At 35.7% G+C, this 21,848-nt stretch overlaps 1 protein-coding gene across 1 annotated transcript in view; it reads right to left on the reverse strand.

Moving 5' to 3' along the window:
- The window catches only part of LOC145934376 (uncharacterized), a 119,417-nt gene extending 101,608 nt beyond the window's left edge, over positions 1-17,809 (reverse strand). The window contains exon 1 of the mRNA XM_083034741.1: positions 17,227-17,809. The gene's annotated coding sequence lies outside the window, so the exon portion shown is untranslated. The remainder of the gene's footprint in view (positions 1-17,226) is intronic.
- Between the last annotated feature and the right edge of the window lie 4,039 nt (positions 17,810-21,848).

Raw genomic sequence — 21,848 nt, forward strand, 5'->3', positions numbered from 1 at the left:
ATATTAATAGTATCTACTTAATTTTGCGCTTTTGAATCAAATCGTCGTACAAAATACATCTTAAAAGCCACAGATATATTTTTCTTTGTATTAAAATGTAATTATTCTTGATTAACTGAACAACGTCGTATGACGTATCATCCAATTAATTCGGATAATCGAGCTTGTCACACATACTTTATCCCCTGAATCCGCTTGAACACCTCAATTTCAAGAAGCAGAATTTAAGGGGTACAAGTTACCGCGTTACACGGTCCCTTAAAAGTTGCTTGTGACGAGCGCGAGTATTTCGTTGGGGTTGGCGAGAGGAGAAGCTAACAGAAACGGGATTAAGAACAAAGAAGAGAGGATAGGGTTGTGTCACGTAGGCGATAGCCAGACCATAAGATAAGTGAAAGTAAAGCTCTCTCTCGGCGAGAGCGACGACAGGGAAAAGCCAGGACTGAGGAAGAGGGTGGCTTTTCCTCCTATAGCGAAAACGGCGGCTTCTAATAACGGAAGGGCCTTACCACCGTCGTCACGTCTTGGAGATACCCACCGGCTTATTTACTTTTATCATACAACGTCCGCGCGACGTTCCGTGGCACGACTGTTGCCCGCCATTTACTTTGTACTTATTTTCTCATTTTTGCCCGTCGAGACTCGACGTTCGCCCTAAAATGACTTCTTCTACTGGCGATGCCAAGATAGAATGAAAAAGAAGGAACGGAAAGAGAAGATACAAAGAGGATTTAAGGCTTCTGCGAATAAAGGCAATTCATCGGAGAATTATGTGAAAAAAGCTCAGGATTACAATGTTGTCCTAAAAAATTTGATTTTAATTGATGGATTGGTGATATCAATTTTTTTCGCGGAAAAATTATGTTATTGCGATATTATCGAGTATCTCGTTCATCCTATAGCTCCATAACTTTCGTTATAGGCTCTGTGTTTCAAGTATATTAAGAGAAAAAAAAGAATACTTCACATTTTCTTCAAAGATAAAAATATTTTGCCCCCCCCTTTTTTTATATATGAATCAGTTGTATGAACTATCAAGCGCAATGTAGTTTGACGGAACATCTGCGATATCCGCGAGAATTCCTGATACTACATGCAGTATACTGCGAACTAGGAAGAATGACAGAAAAGCATAGTGCAGGTTGAATTACTAAAACAGGATGCTATTGTTCCACCGGCATTTCTCTCCGCGATTCAGACGCCGGCCGTACAGCACCGCGAGTTATAACATCCGCATACACGGAAAGGATTACATTTTGAGGAAAATTTGCAAAGGCGGTACTTCCCTTACGACGAATTTCGCGCAACTGAAACGGGCAGCGTTACAAGTCACATAGAATTTAAAACAGCGGGATATTAAACCCATTATTTCGTACATTTTTAACCAGTGTGTTAGACACTCGCGCTATTTCGCGCTCATTAATTCACATATAGCAAGATATGGTTGGATAAAGACAGGATAAAAATGGAAATAATAAAATAAGGATTATACAAATAAAAAAGTCATGAAATATCCAATTGCGAGCTAAATTATCGGGTGTGTCAGATTTGAAAGAACTAGCTACACTATATAGCGCGGCGGAATTTCCGATCGCGTAAACGCGTAATGCCGGTATTCAAATCAGTCAACGTCAATAATAGCGGAAAATTGGCCGGAAAAATCGACGTCTGGTGCCAGTAAAATATCTGCTTTCAATGATCGCTATACAAGCTCATAAGGTTGGGTGAATTCGACCGTCGGAAAAAATTAATCAAGAGATTTTTACGCGCGTGATTTTTTTTACCATCGATTAAAAAATCGATAATATAATAATTTTTATATTAAAAAGTACGACAGATTATACATATATAGACACCGAGAACTAATAAAGCGACGCGATTGATGGTAGAGAACCGAAATAGGTGTTCGCCGGACTCGAAATGGCAGAACTCCGTTCGCCGAGATACGCTGTTCGACATCGAGCTGTCGTCGTCGCTGCGCCTGAAACATACGCACGAGCGTGTTAACACACCGCTATGGCTTATCCCGCGGGAAATCCAGCGTGAGTTTTGCTTGGCGAAATTTTGGAATTGTCACGCGCGCAACGTATCTAAGAGTCGTTATCCGCGAAAATAAAATCCCACTAATTTTTGTTCGAAGTAAAATTTTATTCGCTGTAATTTTGCAGGTAACCAGTAATAATTAACAACAATATCGAGTGACTGAATAGCAAGTTTGAACCACATGTACCGTTTAACAGTGTGTGTAATGGAATGTTAGCATGAAGTGCAAAATATTCACTGTATTTTCACTCAGAATTCGAGAGAATGCTGGAAACATACCATGTTCAATGTATAGAATTAATTTAATGGAATTATACGAAGTCACACAAAGAGAGGGGAGAAAAAGAGAGGCAGGTGTAATGAGAGAACGCATTTGTGATGCGAATTTATCGATAATGCGCATTTGCATATTAGACAGAGATTTTATTTTAATATAGCTCGTTGTCTCTCTTAGAGCGAATAATTTATCGTGGGACATAAAGTGTTCATCATTCATATTTATTTTTTTTTGCGCCGACGGAGTGAAAGGGTTCTTGAGTTAATCCGTATCAATTTCGCTTATTCTATCTCTCGCGGGGTTCTTTTTCGTAAATAACGGAGGCGGAGAGCCAGCACGGGCGATAGCGTAGAATTATACCGGGACTCACCTGCGCGCCGGTCGACAACAATGCGCCGGCACACTAAATCGCTTTTATTTCCTTCGCGGGCAATAGTGCTTCATAACGTCGCGCCGTGCTTAAGTTTAAATCCCACTCGCGCGCGGCGCCGGGAATAAAATCGCGAATAATACATTGGCCGCTGGTTCGATAAACGAGTGCATTATATGGAAAGAGTGAAATTCCGTATTGCTACGATACGGTTAACCGCTCTGCACGATACGCATTTATGTCGCGTTTACGGCCAGCTCGCAAAGAGATTGGATGTCTGAATGTATGAGTGACCAGTTAAGCGATATTTTATTAAACGATTTGCTAGATAAAAATATTATTTTTATCGCACACTTCTCTAATAATACAGTAACGTGTATTATTTCAAGTAAGTAATAACAGAAGAATATTTAAATTGAAAAAATTTTCTATAAATGATAACTAGTCATGTGTTCAAATTTGTGGGAAAAAAAATAGAGAGATGTGTGTATATAATTTTTTATATAAATATATCTATTCCACATCTTCTTCTCGTTGATGTTTTGCCGAATATCGCATCAGTGATCGATGCATTTGTATCTTTTTGCATAAATTCATACGGTTCATTACGCACTGGCTTCATCAAAACAATCAAATTGCGAGTTAATGAAGCATCAGCTTTCGACGAATCGTAAAAGATGAAATTACATCGCGCAAACCCTAGGATCGGATCTTCTAATCATATTACATTGTATTAGCTTTTAGCTCGACAAGTTATAACTACGAGAATACCGCAAACAGTTTACGCGCAGCTAAATATTCTATGCAGTATGCACACGCGGGTGCACACGAGAAGCAACGGGGGGTTGGCATGGAGCAATGGGGGAGTCTCTCTGGCAAGGCGATTCGGGGTGCGCAACGTTTGGAATAAGAGCTTATCGATCCAATTTCCGGGGATCAAGCAGCGAGAGTGCGGAGACATAGCCGCGTCACGCTTATCACGGTCGGATTAAGGACACCTTAAGTCTTCGACACGCGTCTCCACGGGGCGTACCGCACAAAGCTGCTTGTTTCCGTTCCGATACGTCGTACAGAGAGCACAATATGGATTCCCTCTCTGCGATTATGAACTCGAAAAGGTAAAGTGACTGTCTATGAGCAATTAGACGGAACAGCGACGTATAAATTATAAAAGAAGAGAAAGTTTGCAAAAGTTTAATTTTTTAATTTAAAATCTTATAATAAAATAAATAAAATAACATTCCGGAATAATAAAATAAATAATTGAAATAAAATGTTTCAAATAAAATACTTTTCTTTCATAATTTTATAAAAGAGAAAACATCCAAGAGATTTTATATCATTTTCCATTTTAAAATAAATATGTATAAAGCCTGCGTATTAGATTTTATATTCTGATTTTGCCTATGGAAAATCACATTACAAAATGAGTAAGAATAATATTTAATACCTTCATTTATTTAAAACAAAGGACAATTGAAAACTGCACAAGCAAGTTTCTTTACAAATTTTTACTGTAAAAATCTATATATATATACTAATGTAACTGATATTTTTTCGTTCTCTGTACTATAATCAATCCATATGGCAGACAGTCATCATCAATGTCGTTAGCAATCGATCGATTGCAAGCGTAATTTATCAATCGTGCAACGGAGGTTTGTTTTGAGCTTCGTCGTAATTTGCATACTTGGCGTTCTGGCATCGCGCCAATTCACGCGACGCTTTTGAAATGTATTTCTCGTGACTCGAAGAGAAATCCAAATTGTTGATAAAAAAAAATATCGTCAACTTGGCAGATCTCCATTTATTTATTAACAGAATTTAAAAACAGAAATATGTCTCCTTAAAATTTATAATTTTTAATTGGAAAATTAAACGTTGATATAGGGACACATCAAACAGATTAGCCATTTTGCACCACGTCTTCCACGTGTATTATATCGCGCCGTATTTATGTCGACAGTACTTTACTTCGTGACGCGGTGTACGTGCTTTCGACACGCGAGCGACCGAATCCAGTTTGTCCTGTCGACCGAACACTTCGTCGCCACCAGGGGATAACACTCGCGTCTCGTTTCGAGGCAGCGAAGCGAGGACACAGCGTAGAAGCTTTATATCGGTAAAAAAGCTTTCTCCCGGATAGGTCTTTCACGGTGCAAGAAAGCGCTTTCTCATCGGTCGCGTAGGCGGACAGCCGTCACGAACGACAATGCGATATTTTCGCGAAAATGCGCGAATCGAGACAAATCTTTTTCCTTTTTCCCCCCTCTCGCCAGTTGGATTTTAATTCACTCCGCAATTTTCTTGATGTATCGATATATTAATCTTTATTTTCAATGCTTGCAATAAGTAAAAAAATTAATCGTTAAATTTTTCATCCTTTGGCAAGATTTATAATTTGTAAAAGTTTCAACAAAATTAATTAATAAAAGTAATTAGAGGCAGAGAAATAAAGTATCATTATTTATGTTATAAAATAATATCTAGAAGAGCTTGAGTCAAATAATCGAAGAAAGCTGAAGATGCAAGAGGAAAATACAATATATCGCATATAAATATATCTGAATTGGATATAAAAATAAAATATAAAGCGAGTGTGTGTGTGTGTATGTATGTAGGTATGTGTGTGTGAACGTCTAAAGAAAGTTTGGAAAACTCTGTTTTAGACGGTAGAAAATTGATGATTATTCGCTCGATAGAAAGGCTTTATTAATAACGGACAATTAATAGCACGAGAGAAAGGCCACGTATGTGAGCCATTTCTACTTCGTACGCGAGAAATGCACCGAGGTTATATAAATAACGGCCGCGTGAGAACGTTGGCACTCGGCTTTTAATCCCGTTAAAAAAAAAAAGGGAGAAAAGATAGAACACGCGCTTTCGTCGGCTCATCTATCTCCGGTATCCATTGGTTGGATCGTCTTTTTATCGCGTCCACCACCAATCCCTATCCACGAAGACCGCGTCCGCAACTCAACCACCGGTCTCTCCTCTTTGTTCCTACATCCATTAACCGCAAGGCGTCGTCGGTGGTTAGATGTAGTCACTCGTTCGATGGGGAAAATAAAAAAATGCATGCGGTCGGGTTTCTTTGTCCTCGCTGGACAACCGCGAGATGAGTGCACGTCCGTCTTTTCGATATATCCCCATATAAGTTGATGAGTAAATAGCTCTCGCGATTTATAATGACGTATCTAAAAAAAGTAGTTCTTTTTTTCTTTACGTAATAATTAAATATGACTGATAATAATCGCGAAATAAATTTATATCTCGATATCGGTTTATACACTATTGTGCAATGAAATGTTTAGTTAATTCGAGCATCAATCGCGCAAATTTTAACGTTAAACTTTTGATGACAATATATTTGTCATAACAATACAAAGCAAATACCGAAAATCAAATTAATTATATATTTTAACACGTTAATTTTACGTATTAAATCAACAATTAAAGCAAATTTCTATAGTATATCGCTAGAAGGTATATCATTATAAACGAGTAATTACAAGGGATAATTATTCCTTAGTTTATAATTGACTTTTTTTGTATGCCCATCTAACAATTGCTCAGTTATTTGCCTAGTATTTTGTATTCCAAAAATAATTCGCAATAGCATTAATTCAAAGCAAATATACATACATATTAATAATCGCGATTATTATTTATTTTTAATATAATGCGCCCTACAAAGCTCTGATATTACAAATCTGATGTACAAATCCAATTACGAAAGTACCAATTTAGCAAGAAATTTTCTATCTAAAAAGATAGTTATTATAATACAAACGCGATTATTTATTATACCATTCTCGTGTAAGAAGCGAACAGTCCGCGAAAGCAGCGTAGCGCGCTAATTCCGCTTGTTACATTCGCGGGATCTATTTCGCTGGAGAGAAGAGCGTGTAGAGAGTATAGCTGCGGTGAAAACGAGGCGGCTGGCTCTCCAAGTCCAAGTCTATTAACTTAGAGACTGTATAATGGGATAGGGTGCCCCTGGGAGTAATGTACACTGAGAAACTCTAGGCGTTTCTCTTGCTCTTCTACTCTACGCGTTGTACGCCGCGCCAGCTGGATGCAGCATCGTCTGGCTGATTCACGTGATACATGTTTACTCGTCATGTATCTATATTGTATACCCGTTTCCGCAATCGGCCAGTAGATATCCGCTACAATTTTAACTGCTGCAGTTGCCTTCGAGCAGCTGCATTTACTCGCGCATCTTGCAATGTTGCATTTTCTTCGCGGTGGTTATCATTCTATCATCGCGTTTCTACTTTCTTGTATTCTTCTTTGAGTACATTTTATGCTTGTGAATTTTTCGAAATCAAGAAAATAATGGAGAAATGATGAAGATGTATCAAAAGACTAAACATATTTTTTACTTATTGATAATTTATATTTTAAGAAAATTTAGTTAAAAGAATATTTGTGATAATTTAAAATATTTTTAAAATCCGGCGTATTTTCTACGTTCATATTGTCTGTTTTGTAGAAGCACTTACATTTACAAACTTGTTATCTCGTTATTCCAAATTAATCAGAATAATAGCGAGAAAAAAATAAGAAAGAGAGCGACAAGAGCAGAGACATTCACTACTCCGTCCTTCTACTTTTCTCGTGGCTATCTCCGTATCCAAGTCACTAAGATCGACCAAGAGGAAAACTTCCGCAGGGAGTGTTCGGACATATTTTTTCCTACGTGAGACTCCAGCATCTTAAATCATCCGGAGTTTTCCTCGGCAGGGTATTGTCCCTAAGAAGGGACGAGGTATGGAGAGAAACGGAAAACGCGCTTGTGGACGAGGAAAAAGAAGACGAGCGAAAGCGGCCAGGTTCATTTGACGCGGCGAGGGATGCCGCCCTAAGAGATCCTACATCGACGAGGGGGCGCATCGGAGGGGGAGGATGGGAAAAAGGGAGATACCTGCCAGTTACGTTCACCGGACACGCAACGCTTTTTGAATTATGATCGCGCAAAGTTAGTCTCTATTAAAGTCATAAATTTCGAATTCAATAACAGCCTGCGGAGAAGCGAGGATACACTCAAGTAGTTCTCTGTCAGCCTCCGACGAAAGAGAGCCACTCTCTCTATCTTTCCTCCTCTCTCACCGGAAGCGAAACCGACGCACTTTCGTGCACGTGCGCGCGATACAGTGTGAGTAATGTATACATGTGATAAAACTTCCCTCGGCTTGACAAATTGCAGCGACCCGGAATTCGGCATTAATCTATTTGTCTCGTCGCTGCTAACTCCTCGTTCTCTCTCTCTATTGCTCGTCCAAGATCGATATCGGTCCTGACATTTTGTCTTTATAGATAAGATCAAGACGAAATACTAATGTACTGACGCAGAGAGACATAATCCTTTTATTTAAATAATTAATTTCTCCAAAACGTATTTCAATTATTGCCACAATTAGAAAAATTAAATAATTAATAAATTATTATTTTGCTCGTCAAAATCTAGACATCGTTCGTCAAATTACTTGAAAAACTTGAAAAAATTCAATTACGATTAATATCACGTAAAAAACAATATTATTTAAACATTATTTACTATACGTTGTGTGGTTTAATATAATTACAGTTATAATTGAAATATTTCATAATCAGTTAAGTTAATGGAAACATTTAAAGCGAGTAGAGTAGTGACCCGAATTTTCGCCAAATTTCGATCAATTAATAATTTTGTATAAATTGTGTAATTTATATAAAATTATTACACATCTTGTCGAGTTTAATCAAAGTTATGTCATAACGTGTTAACATCGACACTTTAACGCAAAAGCGTTAATTCAATGAAATGTTATTCAGGCAATACTCGAAAAATTTGTCCGTTTATTAAGAGTTTTTCTCCATAATGCAGTGTGAATAATGCTTCGACGCGTAACACACAACTACAATGATCTCGTAATTTAAATGGTTATCACGTTTGCGTTCCACAATCATCGAGAGGGTTAATTTGCGTACAAACAATGATTTCGATTTAAACGAGTTCACGTATATTTACCGACAAATCGTTGTACATGCAATGTATTTTTATTGTCGCAATGTTAAATTTTCCAAAAACTGTTGGATGCGTTTTTTATAGGTAAAACCATGCAACATGTGTACTATTGGCTTGAAAAATTTTACTTTATCCGAATATTGTTGCCATAACTGCCGAATCGTTAGTTAACATCGGCGTAACTATTCACAAAGCATACAATATTCGTTTAAATTTCGCAATTTTATTGAAATTAAAATAGGCAGTTTTATATAAAAATGTAGAATAATAGAAATATAAATATATGTTCCCTTCTCCAAAAAAATTATTTCTTCTCTGTAAAACAAAAAAAATTAATCTATAATTTGCCAAGTTAAAAGATCACATACACGATAATATCGCGGCTTTTGCGTTTATCTTTGCAATAAATTCCCGGTTGCATCGAAATGCATATCCGCGAATCTGTCGGGCTCCCTCTCGTGCGCCGCAACGAGCTCTCAAGTTTTGACGAACGAAGCCCTTTAATCCGCGCAATAAATTATAATCGCGCATCCTGTAGCCTCGGTTAATGACTCCTGACCTCGTTAACCAGACTATGTATAACGGACGAAACAATGCGATGCAAGTTTGCGCCAATATACAAGTTTTCGCCAAGTAATTTCGATTCGATCAATATATCTTGGCGTATGTAGATTGCTGTCTCAAATTTGCGTGTTAGAACATAAAAGAGCGTGTAATTAAGCATTATTCATGCACTGAAAAAAAAGTTGTAAACTTAACTAAATCGTTCAACTAAAACTATTTTGTTAATTAAACATATAGAAATATTTAAATTAAATACATATTAAAATATACATTTAAATACATATTAAATCTCACAAAACGTGTATTTGACTTAAATATTAATATATATTCAATTAACAAAATAATAATTTAGTGGAACGGTTTAGTCAAGTTAACAATTTTTTTTCAGTGTGTGTGCAATATTAAGTAATCTTTTCTAATTAGAATAACATAAATTGATTTTTAATCGTGAGCTTATCAAGTGTATATCAACAAAGTGTATTACGAATATCGATATCCATCGAAAACATTATATATTTCGACGTAATGGACAATTGCTAAACTTTTTGAGATATGAAAGATACACGTCACTTTTAAGATAAATTAAATAAAATAATAAAATAAAATGACAAAAATTATATGAGAGATAAATTTTGAATATCTGTAAATAATATATTCACATGAAGATTATAATTGATAGAATAACATAAATCTTCTTTTGAATTTTAATAATTATTCATAAGAATTGTATTATTTCTTTAAATTAAAAGATATAAAAATAGTTTAGAAGATAAAACACATATCTCACGCAAGATTAATACGCTGATTAAATAATACGTTCGAATAATGTCATAAAATTTCTTACTCATCTTTCGGATTTACATAATGTCACAAAAGAAAAAGCTTAAAGCTCTCCATTACGACATAATGAATCGAATTAACAATTAAAGTACATGCTTAATTACGGTCAGTTCGATATTCGCAACGTGAACAAGAGGTTATATTTGCCCGCCGCGCGCACAAACGCAAGATACAGTCTGCTGTAATTAATCGTGCAATAACCGCACGAGCCCGGTCATCAGGCGGCCGATCAATTGGTCGCGCGTTGTATGTTTAATAATTTCTAATGGCAATCATGCGCGCGCAGGCTAGTGTGGCATCGATAATTCGCCACCTGGATTACCCGGCGATATTATCCGGGATTATCAAGGTTTTCTCGCGCGTCCCGCGCCGTGAGAGCGTTCATTATCGCTTCCGCGACCCTTCTGCATTTCCCCTCTCCTATCTCTTCAACCGCTAACCGGCGGAATTATAATCGTACACCCTATAACTTCGATGGTTAACAACGTCACCGATAAATTGCACCGTGCGCCGCCGAACTATAATTTCGCAGGCGCGCAAGTACTGGGTCCACGCGACTTATACGAGCTCTCGTTACGAGAATTACAACGTCCACGGCGGCATCCCGTAACTCGGCTTCCTGTAACGCCGCAATACGCTCGAACACGCTCACAAACGAATCACGTTGCGGTTATTACGACATCGGCGAATCCCGCAGGAACGCGATCATCGGTTCATAAAGCTCTTGCACATATGACGCGTCAACGTGTTAAGCAAGAAACGACACGATAGCCAATCGATTTACAGCTTGTCCGTAAGAGTTGCTAAAGGTTGATTGCCTAGCACGTCGGTTTTTATCGTAACGCTTTAATACGTCCTGTGTGCAAAAGTCCATAACGATTGAGTGTATACGTCTAGTATATATTTTTAAAATCACGCGAAAATAATTTTCTTTTTTGCGAGGTGAGATTAAAAGTAAGATAAAAAAGCAAATAAACAATATTTAATTTTATAGAGAAAAATTAAAAATAGATTTAAAATGTGACTGATTAAAATAGAATTTTTCTTTTTTTCTAGGCAAATTGTGGCCCTTGCTACAAAAATTCTTATTTTATGAATTGTGTAGAAAAAAATAATTAAGAAATATATTGAGAAGATAAAGAGAGTTAAACTATTTTATATTTTTGTATTGATATTGCGAAATGTTTAACCACTACAATTTGCTTTATAATTATTGCAAGAGATTATTAGGATTATCAAGATTACAGTTTACAAAACGTAAATTCACCAGCATGTAATAATTATACAAATATATATATCTCAATAATTATATACAAATATATTGTGTAATTCATACATATATGATAAAACACGTGATAAAATCCGACGAACAATAACATCTCTCTCGAAACTATGAAAGCGCGTTTAAACTAGCGAGTAAAAGTTTTATAGCTTTGTGACAGAGTGCCCATAATGTTTCAGTCCAAGTAGTAGCGAATTAATAAACGCGAAGTAAACGCGTGGATGGCCTTTATAAAAGCACGTTTCTTAATGCAGCGAAACAGTCATTCGAACAAGCTTTATTGGAACACGGTTAACGAGCAATTTTACGGTGTGTCTTAAGGTGCGGACGTCTCGTTCCTTTTTTTTCCACGGGATCTTCGTAATTCTCGCGTCGCGGTATATTAACGACATCGTTACGTAACATCCGGTATTTTTTTATGCCGACACATTGACAAAGATGCGAATAAAGATAACATCATTAAGTTCGTACCTAACTGTAAAATAAAAATTTGTAAAGAATACAAACTTTCTTATTTTAATACTTATTTCGTGATTTTTAACTTTCTTTCTCATAAAGTTGATGCGATATTTGTGTTATATTTTGTACGAGAATTTCGTTTAGAATCCATTTCAAATCTTCGAAATTCACATCAAAGACAATGGGACACGAGATTGTATATACATATATAACGGGTTATGAAATAGATTACCTACTCTAGAATTCGTGCATAACAGAAGTCACAAAACAATGTCGATTGTTATCGGTCGTATTTAAGCGGTATATGTCAGGCGAAATGCAATACCCTGAGGGTTAATCACGAGCATCTGTCGCGATATTACAAGTTTCCAATTACAAGCTGCGTGACGAGGCAAACGACCATCTTCTATCCGTGTTCTTCGGAGAGGATAGAAACGCGAGATGTGCAGTATTACGCAAGAGAGACGGAATTATAAGCTCGATACGCATTTTGATAATAATGCACCGACTTTATTTTCGTCTCGCCTCACTCGACCCGCTGAATGCCGATGCAAGAGCTGTCATTACATAAGCCCTTGCTGAAAATGTACTTTTGCAACGCGGGAAGAATAGGACTGAGTCTTTCAAGTGTCGGAAAATAAAGAGTGCAAAGGAGTGAAACAGCGCTTTGCCTGGTCCACAAAATGGTACCGTTTCCGTCACGTTCACAGACCCTTGACACACGACACACGACGACACTCTTATATAATTCGTCAAGGGCTTTGTGTACCCCCGTAGAATTCGCGCAGACCGACAATGGATGCGAACGACTGCAACAGCGTGACTAATGATATTTTGAGATTGAAATCTGAAACTTTCGTTCTTGCTTTAAAATTATTCTTCATCTTTATTTCGTATTCTAATATTTAGTCAAGCCTTCTTAATTTTTGCAATCTATATTCTGCAGAATACATGGCTTTAAATGATAAAATATTCTGCAGAATACATGTTCTGCGTGCGATTATATATATAAATTATACTATCATTATACAGCTTTTTCATAAGAGTTCAATGTTTTTTGTAAATTAAACAATAAATATAATCTTTACTTGTTTCTTCTCAAAATACTGTTTTATCTTCTTTCGTATTATTATTCTCTCAATAGCTTATTCACCGAAATTAAAATCAAAATTGAAAACTTCATGTAAGAAAGACTGCAAGCTTATATCCTGAAAGTTATATCTTTACTAAAAAAGTTAAAAAGCATAAACTGTCGCAAGTTAGATATACCTTTTTCTAACTTTTTTTTTCTTAAGGTAAGTATAAAGGCTCAAACAAAAATTTAAACTTTAGGATAATTTTTAACTTTAGCTTTTTCCTAAACTTCATTCTTAGCATTGAAAAATAAAGGCAAGAAATGTGTGTTTTTAATTCGACCGTTTAATTCGACTTTTAGTATGTTTATCATCGAGTGGATGAAAATGTCAACGTGCTGTGGCTAGATCATCGACCCACCCCAATTCATAAAAATGTTGCACCCCCCCCAGAGAGGAAGAGAAAGAAAAAGAGAGAGAGAGAGAGAAAGAGCGCAGTTAAAATCTCGTACAAGAACTGACTAAGGCCCATTTCTACCAACATCGGTTAACTTTAAAACCTCCGGTTAAACTATCTTTATCTTTTTTTAAAAACGTAGCTGAAAAAAGACAAAGATATAGTTTAACCGTAGGTTAAAATTAACCGACGTTGGTAGAAACAGGCCATAAATGGACAAGTGAATCGAATAAGAGAATTCTCACCGGAAGAAAAGATCAAACGGATAATTCGTTCTTGAGATACAACTCTGTCTATTTAAGGGAAGTGATGCCTGGCTGGTTATAAACGCGAAACAACAAAGCTAGGGAAAGAATGGCGGGATTTATCACAGCTGAATCCGCAACAATAAAATCTTTTTTGTTTTTCCGAAACAAAGAAAATATTAAAATGCAGCTTTTATCTTAGTTTATTATTCATCTGTCATTACTATAAATAAACTGAGCCATATGACATTAAGCAAAACGACCAGTCAAGTAGCTTAAAATTTCAAATTTGACAGCTTCGGATTATTACTAGCTACATTTTTGCCGATATATAATACCGTCATAATTATCTCTCAGTGAGCACAAAAATTACACGAAATATTTAATGGAAATGAACAAACAAGATGTATGCTATGCATTTCATTTTCTTCTTTGCTCAGTGCACTTTTCATCGACCGTTCACCAAGAGTTCCTCTTTTTTATATCCCAGCCAACATTTACCGACTCGTATAGCGGAACTTCTTTTCGCATACAGCGTAATTGCGGTGATTTTTGGATACCATTCTCGACGTCGGCCTCGTAACTACTTGCTTTAAGCAGTATCGTGTATTGGTCGAGGACCGAGAGAATTTCCATTTATTAATTATACCAACGGGAAGTACAAGCCAATCCCCCCCCCTTCTCTCTCTCTCTCTCTCTCTCTCTCTCTCTCTCTATTTCTCTCTAGGAATATAGCGTACAGGTAACTGCGAAGTTTCTGTAGGCAAGTTCAAACTCCTCTTGTCGACTCGCTAAAGTCGACGATAAATTTGCGGTGCAATGTTCTTCAATCATTTTGTATCGTTAAATAGCCTGAATAGCGTCTATTTACACGACAGCTCTTGACAGACAATAATTTAAAAAAATGCTTGCTTTATTTCGAGAAATGTACGAGAAATTTATAGCACTTGAAGCTTAAAATGAACAAGAGAGAAATAAAAATGATATTTATTTGAGAATATAAAATCTTGAATTTTTTGTGCTTTAATTTTGATAATACTCTTGTAATAATAGCCGTTAGAAAAGATACCAGAGTGATCGCAATAAATCTTAAACATATGTTATGAATTTGCACAATATCAATTTAATATTTAATAAAATTTCGCAATTATTGTGTGTGTCCAAAATATAATATAACGAACAATATTCAATTTAATTAATTTGATAGTGTAATTTGTTTATTTAATGATGCCATACTAGAGACCTATACTGTTGTATTGACTCGGCTTTAATTGTTACAGCGAACACATTATCAGAGACAATGCAATATGGCAGATCGATTAACGCAACTAATTACAAAATCATTGGCGATTAGATCTTAAATTTCTCAGAGATACATGAGATTTCGTAGATTGCTTGCGCATCTATATATTTAATAACCGAACTTTAAATTTCTTGCAGAACGCTATTTTAATCAACTTGCGATTACGCCAGATATCTCAAATACTCGTAAAATCACGAAAGTATGTACTCGTTCAGCTCATATCATATTATTTCGTTTAGTGAACTCGTGATAAAAATAACAAATTTTATTTGAACATTATTTGAATATGTATGGAGGCAACTTAATGTTGGTAGCGAGATACATCTCTTAAATTAATCCGACATTATACTAAGTTTATAGAACTTGTTTTCTCGACTGTGAAGAAAATAAGTAACCATTATGACGGTAGAAAGATAAAAGGCAGAAAGATAAAAGAATTTAATCTGCACCATTAATGGTGAGTTTTCTCGACTGTAGATTTTCTTCTCTCACGGAGTAGATCACGCGTCATAAATATGATTTGCCAGCATAATTAATTAACCTAAGATTATATATAGAATGTCTCCAAAAGCAAAAATATTTGATAAGTTACTATTTGAGCTTCACTAAATATTCTTTTATAAATACACACATTTTTTTAAATTATATTTATTCTTTTAAAATAAAAAAATGCAATAAACTTATGTACACACATACAGTCTTATGTATATATACTTTAATTTTACACGACATAACATATTTTCTCTGAATGTTACAACTCGTAAAATCATAAAGAGGTACATATAACGAAGCAGCCAGATTTTATTTCGTGTATATACATATATGTATATATATATATGTACATATTTGGGCTAGATTCAATATATACGAGTAACAATTTTTTCTTTCCTTTCATCGTATACTAATACTTGCATCCTTATCACTCGCGTTTATCTTACTACTCTTGTTGCTCGTTTCCAGCACACTTCGTCCCGGTTGCGTAATTCAACTCCAACAAAACAACTGGACAAACGTAGTCGGAAAAATCGTGTCCACAGCCGGAAAACTTATTCTCCGTGCTCTCATATGTGGAAATTGCTCGCGGATACGGCCGCGGTAAATAAGAAAAGAAAAAAAAAAAAAGAAATGCTAAGCATACGAATAGCGCGCTTGCAATCGTGTTCGCGCTCGTACTATGCAAATGTGGCACTGGCACGAGTTTGCTCTCGAATTAATAATGCTCGGTCCATACCAATGTCCGCTCTATTTTACGCGAAGACTGCTTGCACAGCAGTTCTAGTATCAGCCATTACGATTTAACCCTATAATGTATGACTTTTCTAAATCACCGGAAAGAAAAACTACAAACCTTCCACACACAAAATGTGCAAACTCTAAAAAAAAAAAGAAAATTAATGATATAAACTACTATTTAATAAGTTTTCTATATAAACAATATTCTTTCCATATATTCATTTTTCTATGATATCGTCGAATTACGATTAATTTTATTAATCGTAATAAATAAAAAATAATAAATTAACATCGTAATAATTAGAAATAATCGGACGATATGCATTTGCATGTACAAGATTCTACATGCTTTTGAATCCTTTATCCTTCCGCGTTTTCTCATTCGTGTTTCTTTTGACAAGCTGCAGGATTACCATAATTCCTAAAGCTTTCCTTCTTATCCGATGCTTTAAAGCGACAGGCGCAGAAACTTTGAGACAACGGACGAACAATCGTTGAGGACATTGGGAGGGAGAAGGATACGCAAGAAAAAAAGGGAAAAGTTTCGAGGCTCCGCCTCGGACTCGTAATTCATTTTTACGTCCGTATTCGAGCCATAGGAAAACGAAGAGAAGGCCGCGACGCAAGCCGCGACAAAACTTTTCCGTGCCATTCGCGAGAGCGTTTTTTGATAAATGATGAAAACGTCCCCTAGCCCCAATGTCGCGAAAATTCAACCCTTAATCCGACGACGATCGTTCATACCGGCGATATACTTTGAAAAATTCATCGGCTGCTCGGCTATCGTGATATGACGTGGAAATGTATTTTATAACTTACATGCATATATCATATATTTATCGTTAAATGTACATCAATTTAAACAACTCTATATATCCCTTTTTCGAAAGGGATGTTATAATACTTTCAATTCAATTAATATTTTTGACAATTATCAGCTGATTTCTGTCAAAAAATATTAATCGCGAATAAGGTATTATAACATATTATATATTTAAAACATTACCATTTTAATATTTTCTACATAAATATTTTAAATGAATAAAATAAATAATTAATAAACTCACCAGTCGATGCATCACCATCTCGCCATCCATCCCGCGATGTTAGAAAATATCCGCAACACTTATCACAAACTGCGCGAAATACGTGTTTGGAGAAACGTCTCATGACAAACACTCGAACTCGCGAAGCGACAAACACGAATTTTAAATAATCGCGGATGCCCGACCGCGTAATCCAGTGGGTAGATCGAGACGGTCGTTCGTCGCTAGATTCGACACTTCCGGCTCGTGACACCCGCAGGTGCCTGCAACACTTATCACAAATTACGCGAAATACGTGTTTGGAGAAACGTCTCACGACAAACACTCGAATTCGCGAAGCGACAAACACGAATTTTAAATAATCGCGGATGCCCGACCGCGTAATCCAGTGGGTAGATCGAGACGGTTGTTCGTCGCTAGATTCGACACTTCCGGCTCGTGACACCCGCAGGTGCCTGCAACACTTATCACAAATTACGCGAAATACGTGTTTGGAGAAACGTCTCACGACAAACACTCGAATTCGCGAAGCGACAAACACGAATTTTAAATAATCGCGAGATGCCCGACCGCGTAATCCAATAGGTAGATCGAGACGTTCGTTTGTCGCTAGATTCGACACTCCCGGCTCGCGCTGTGAAAAGAGATTACGTGTGTCCATAATCGGCGAAATCGGCAGGACGGAATGTTTCTCCTAGGATTTTCTGAAACAAAATACAAATGCAAATATTAAATGAATAATTCATTACTTCATATAATTCTGCAAATTTTTAAAAAATTTTATATTTATTATAGTAATTCTTGTTATATGCAAATATTATATATATTAAAATGCTTTCTTATATTTCTATCGCGCGAATTTACGTGATTTATTTATAACACATTTCTATTTTAATTTTTATAATATATTATTTTAAAATTTAGTTAGCAAAAAATTAAAATAATAACATGTTTTAAAACATTATTATTTTAATTTCGATAACATATTTTTATTTTAAAATTTAATTAGCAAATTAACGCTTTAATCAGTTGATTTCTATCAAAAAATATTAATAAAGTAAAAATTTGCTAACTAAATTTTAAAATTAAAAATTTCATGTTTACGACATTCAGAAAAAGAATTTTTTTTAGAAAAATAGATACAATCTCATCCGATAAAATAAAAGCAGCTAATCAAGATCCGATAACTATTACGATTTTCAAAATAAGCTGCTTATTATAAAGCTACTTGTAATTTTTGTGATGTTATTAACACGAAGTAAGACTGCAAAGATTTTTTCAAAGGCAAGTTGGTGTATTATTTATGAGTAATTCGTCCAAGACCAATTAAAATAGATGATATAATTAAATTTAGAGTTTCTTTAAACGTTCCTAAAACGCATTTTTTTAAACGACTAAAATTAATTAAGAGTCGCGGATAAAAAGTAAAATTAAAAAAACTATTAATATTAAAAAATAGTAGTATATTGTTTTCGCTAATAAATTTTTATTTAGTAAAGAGTATTATTTTCTATCCTGAATTATGAATTAAAAATCACAATGATAAAGCGAGAGAATAAGTGATTGATCGATCAAAAACTAACTCTTTAATAAATTTTTTCAAGAAAAAAAAAACCGAAGTTTTAATTTTCTCGACAACAAATAAGGTGCTAAATAGTTTTTGATCTTGTTGGTTGAATATAATCCATCCACAAAATTGTAGCCAGTCGAGCGAATCGAGCGCGAGGTTGCATTGATCGAATTAAGGATCGGGCTGCAAGTTTAATTACGTCCCGTTCCTCAACGTGCCCTATTTCTTCCAGCTCTTTCGTCGGCGCCTTCTTCCCTCGCTTCTCTTAATGGCTCTTTGATCGTCTCGCTATAAAATCGAGCCGCGTATTAACGCCTTTGCGCACTGCTTTCCTCACAGCCGCCATAATTCGAGGCAAGTTTATGTGATCACCCGCGTAAACGGGAATTCTTCCATAGAAAGGAGAGACGTAAAAGATCTTACACGCGTAAAAATAATAAATAATTATTATTATTAATTATCTGTCACGCGATATTATCTCATATATATATGTAAAAAACTTTATACATTATTTTACTTTATACGTTAAGGGCCAATTTCACCAACGTCGATTAACTTTAACCTTCAGTTAAATTATATCTTTGTCTCGTTTTAAGAACGTATCTGAAAAAAGACAAAGATATAGTTCAACCGAAGATTAAAGTTAACCGACGTTGATGAAATTGGCCCTATATAAGTGGAAGATATTTATCTTGCAACACTCAAAACGCAAATGCTTAAATTGCGTTAGAAAAATTGCACAAATAATAATAACGAAAACCAACATAAGGAATCGTACGCATAAATCTGCAGAAGTCGGTTGCTTCGAGTTACAAAACATTCCTAACAACCGGTAACGACATAACAACGAGATTATTACCATTAGCATTAATATCGTAATGATGCTATCAAATCCCTTGCGAGACGTCTCAGTATTTCACGCAAACAACGTATATCTTGCGTAAGGGGCGATGCGCGGGTTTCTGTGAAGCACGAAGTTCCACCGATCAAATTAAGCTCTGAGCTACACGTATAATTACATCTCGTCGCGACGACGCGGGACGTATCACCTGCATCTCTAGTGTAAAACCCATATTCGGAAAGTGAGCGTTTTCCTTCCTCCCTTCCTTCCTATTTGCGTAATGCTGCACATGTAAACCTTGTCAAAAGGCGCGGCGAGAGATTTTATCCTAGGCCTCCGTTTCGAAATTGCGCCAACGCGCGACCGGATCTCATGAACTCATGGCTTGTCTCGATCGAGTAAATGTCACCGGATAGAATATAGAGGGAAGCAAGACAATCTCGGAGGTCGCAAAGTTCACTTGTTCGAGGACGCGAAATGTCGTCGGGGTTGCGACGCGCGAAACGATTTGTATTGCCCAGGGGAAACTGCCCAACTCGGGATGGCGAGCAATAAGACCGGTTTCAGTATTGTTCCGCATGGAGGAGCTATGTAAGTCTTTCAGATTTTTTAAAATAAAAAAAAAAGTTAAAGAAATATTACGTACGCGCTTTTTACCACGTACTGCTTTTTATTTATAATTTATATTTTGAAAACTATAGTTTTCGGTGAAAAGACAGAGTAAAAAAATATTGCAATAAATCACATGTCTTAATTTCACATACTATTAATAATTATATAATTATATATCACACATTTGTAAGATTATTATTATTTCCCAATCATCTCCGTTTATTTCCTGAAATTCTGGCTGTTCGAGAAGCGTATTTCTCTGTTTCCGCGTGCTTTCGTTATAAAAGCGCGTCAATTTGAAGGGAAAAAAATATGGCACAACTCTCGCGAAAACTTCTTCTCTTTTTGATGAAGAAAGTTGCCGGCGAATAGTTCCCCCGCACGCTCCATCGAGTTCATCATCGCACTCGTAACCGATCGATGCATCGATTCTACTGCTACCTTGAAAACTTCATTGTGTATTATTACGACGGTCCTCTCTTTACTTGGTCACAATGGGATATTAACCCGGATATCGGTCGATTCCTATCATCAATTGCGCAAATCATCGATCGTATCTCGCTACACCACAATTGCCACTCGAGAACTCTCGATTATACAAACACTCGAGAGAATGTCGCTGGTAATATCAATATATGTATATATTGCTTCCTCTTATCTTTTTATTAATAGCACAACTCATTTTATTCGCATTTGTCGAGCTGATTGCATAAATAGAATCATTTTTATGAGACTATTTGAAAAGCTCATAATCGAGAAGTCTGATAGTATCGTAAAATAAGATAATGCGATCTAAACGAACGTCCTATTTTTTCTATTTTTATAGAGTTTTACTCTCTGCCATCAATCAAATTATAACATACGAAAAACAAATAATTTTCTGCAGTCGTAGGAATGCACCCTTTTATCATTAAAAATGTATAATACAAAAAGATACAAAAATAATATAAAATTTATAAGGAAAACATATATGAAATTTGTAAAAAAATAATAAAAGAAAGAGAAAGAGAAAAAGAGACAGAAAAGAAGAGAGAGAACATAATCACTAATGTTATAAGAACTTTTTCATTAATGCGTTAAAAATAGTTTAAGAAAGCGAGCTAATCTAAATTCTATTTTTAAAAATATTTTTTAACTAGTAACCAAGCAATATTCAATCTACTCATAATTAGCGACGCAGACGTGATCGAGAGATTACTTTGATGCCGATCTGTGACATCTCAAGGAAGCCTTGCAAGAAACTGGCTAAGATGCCTCTTCATTCGCGTCTCACCGTGCCTTCACCCTTTAACGAAACTGTCATTCCTGCTTTTTAACGCGCGCTCAAATATTCGATAATCTCAATCTTTCTGCGTTAGAGTCTACTTTGCTGTAATAGTTGTGTCTGTTACATACAATCTTGTCTTATCTTTGTAAGCCTGCGACATCCTTATCATTGATCTTGTCGCAATTCAAGTGCATCCTTGCAAAATTTATGCGACGGTATTTTGCATTACGGAATATAAGATTCCATTTAAATAAAAAATTTAATATAAATTGAAAAATAATATATATGTACGTAAATATAAAATAATCTATTAACATCGATAAATTTATTATGTGTATTAATAGAACTGGTTC

The sequence above is a fragment of the Prenolepis imparis genome, unplaced genomic scaffold (genome assembly GCF_030444845.1).
Source record: "Prenolepis imparis isolate NDT839.2.m4 unplaced genomic scaffold, iyPreImpa1.0 SCAF_3, whole genome shotgun sequence".
Classification (NCBI taxonomy): Eukaryota; Metazoa; Arthropoda; class Insecta; order Hymenoptera; family Formicidae; genus Prenolepis; species Prenolepis imparis.